The sequence below is a fragment of the Formica exsecta genome, unplaced genomic scaffold, assembly GCF_003651465.1.
Source record: "Formica exsecta isolate Colony F162 unplaced genomic scaffold, ASM365146v1 scaffold81, whole genome shotgun sequence".
NCBI classification, from domain to species: domain Eukaryota; kingdom Metazoa; phylum Arthropoda; class Insecta; order Hymenoptera; family Formicidae; genus Formica; species Formica exsecta.
The window spans coordinates 313554-316495 of record NW_021853581.1 but is presented as its reverse complement, the minus strand read 5'-3'; the positions used below and the strand labels follow the sequence as shown (position 1 = coordinate 316495).

Below are 2942 nucleotides of genomic sequence, written 5' to 3'. Positions count from 1 at the left end.
AATAATAAATATAAATAATTTTAATTATTTAATAATGATAAATGTATTTCACATTTTCTCGATATGGGAATAAAATAAAATACCATAAAAAAATAATTAAGTATATGACAGAAATAGGTAACACACATCTCAAGAAGAGGCGTCATTACGAAACCTAATCGCCCACGCTTAAGAGACGCCACTGTCCGGCGGGGTGCCGCGTCAAGGGCGAGCTGTACCACTGGTGGGGGTGCCTTCGGCTGGTAGGGGCGCGTCGCCGCCGACCGGGGCGCAAGAGGGTGGCGGCAGCGTGAGAGGCAGAGAGTGTAATCCCACGGTCGCACCGCCACCCGTGCGTCGTCGTACTTAAAATGTGACTCGGGGTAGCATAGTCACGGGGATAGTCGTGCGAAAGTGTAGAGAAGATTAGCCGTGGTTCGCACCGGGAGTATATACATATATACATATTCATACGGGATAGATAAGCAGACAGGGTAAGTGATATCCCATCTCTCATCGTCCGTCTAGACGTTTTTGATTCGCGCGACACACCAAGTGGAAGATTAATCGAAACAGTTAAGCCGATTAACATCGAGGCCCATCGATAATCGGGAACTAATTTATAATGAATCGGCTTGGCTGTTTATCCAATAACTAGCATTTACATTTCTCATTCTTGAAAATGAAATTGTTTAAACTTAACATCAATCTTATAATTTTTATAAATTATATATCGGTTTATCCATTTCTTTCTTTTAAACAATTATATTAAATAATAATAATAATTTATTTTATTATTATCTGAGGTTCACACAATTGTGTTAGATAAACTATATGTTATAAAGTTTTCCTAATTGTTGCAAAATTCAATTCTGTATTTGTGAATTTTAACAAATGCATAACTTATTTTAATATAACATTGATCTTGGAAATGAAATTGTTTAAACTTGACATCAGTCTTAAAATATTTATAATTTTTTATATCCGCCTATCCATCTCTCTCTTTTAGACAATTATATTAAATAATAATAATAATAATAATAATAACGCGATTCGTATACGCGTTTGAAAGGTATAAGGAAACGTTCTCTCTACCTCTAACTTTCGTTCGTACATCATCTTTTTTATTTCTCTTTTTTTTCTTCGTTTCTTTTCTTTTCTTTTTCTTTCTTCAATTCTCTCTCACTCATGTTTTTGCTCTGCAAGAGCTCGCTATCCTCGTGCACGAGGGAACAATAAAAAGTATCGAGACGGTGAACGAAAGACAACGATTTTACAAAAATGAAATATTATTGCGCACTAAATGGCCCATGCATGATCCAGTAGTTCGTGCAAATTTATATACTTTATCAGATAAAGTATATTTAATTTCATATGCCATAACAAAATTTCCAATAAATTATACATTGTTCATAATTTCATGTAACGTTTTTGACATTTGAATGAATTAGATAAATGGATAAGATTTTATCGTTCGATCAATTTTAGGCGGATATTATTTCAAGAAATTTTCAATTCGAGATATTTTATGTTGAATATTTTGCACACAAGTGTGTGCAAATCAAATAAATAAATATATGAATAATCTATATTCGGCTTATTTTTTTCACACAACACATGATATACTTTTGGATCATTCATGGTCCATCTCGCGCATATTTCGCTCACTCGCTCACTACATTCGATATGCAACAATTAATCGTGGTCTTTGTAACGAAGATCCGTATCGATCGAGACTTCTTCATTCCCTTAAATAAAAACAATAATAACTTAGACTTTCAGCGTACGTATCATACAAGCTATGCACAAGAATAAAATAAAACAACAGTGCGAAACATTTAATCAACATGGACGTAATAAGATACGAAAGCGTGTAATTCTACCTCTCGTTTCCTCAATTCTATTTCTCTCTCTCGTTACACGATTCTCTTTCGGATCTTCTTCGATCTCCGTATCGCCTTACATTTTTGCGTTATGCGCCTTCTTTGATTGTATGCAGTGTTTCTTTTTGATAGCTCTCGTGATAAGTACACACTGTACATATTCATTCTTTCCTCTTCGCTCTCGCGCTCTAGCCAGTCATGCTCTCGCAATTATAACTTTATTTTATTCGGTTAGAATATACTTCCTGAGGAACAATGAGAGCTGCCTTAGCTTAATTTCAGAATTGAAGCTAATTAGCCAATCAGAAATTTCGCTCCTGGCGCGCGTGAGAATAATGTAACATATTCAAAGGAGTCCGAATGAACTTGAATGCAATTTACGAAGTCGCTTTAGTACGATTCGTTATCGTCTTTACTCATTAATTAAGTAGTAAATTAAATAATATTTTACTGATAAGCTGCTCCTAGTTTGTCGCAAGAAAGTCGACGAAAGAAATAACGTTCTTTGCTTAATTAAATCAGTACGGAATTATTCAACTATTTCATGCTTTCCTGATTAATTTAACTTGTCTACAAAATTTTCTTTAATTTGTTAAGAGCATTAGACGCGCGAAACATTGCAAGAAAATAATCAGCAACAAACTGATAATTCTTAGACTGATGAAGATAAGGCGTAGATATTTGCGCAATTCAGTCAAACGTATAATATAATGATAAAAATTGATTTGAAGGAGCGAGAATTCTACATTATTGCTATATTTAGAATTTAAGAGAATAATCGACAGCATGACTTTCGAGAGCGTCACATTGGCGTAACTTTACTGGTAATGTTGCGCGATTAACAAATTTCTTTGTCGTGCAATGTAAACTCGCGCAAATCGATTTTCTCATATAAAAACATAGGCGATTGTTGCCTCGCTTGATTTCGATTCACACGAGTGAATTATTATTAGCATTAACGAGATATTATTTTGGGGGGCTGCACCACAGAGCCGGACATTCTGATTAAAATATTTTATATGTAATTTTTTGGGGGGAGGGGATAATTTTGATTTTATTAAGTACACATTTGTGATCAAA

At 34.5% G+C, this 2942-nt stretch overlaps 1 protein-coding gene across 1 annotated transcript in view; it reads left to right on the top strand.

Moving 5' to 3' along the window:
* Positions 1–457: 457 nt before the first annotated feature.
* The window catches only part of LOC115244328 (probable cationic amino acid transporter), a 102014-nt gene continuing 99529 nt past the window's right edge, over positions 458–2942 (top strand). The window contains exon 1 of the mRNA XM_029821889.1: positions 458–473. The gene's annotated coding sequence lies outside the window, so the exon portion shown is untranslated. The remainder of the gene's footprint in view (positions 474–2942) is intronic.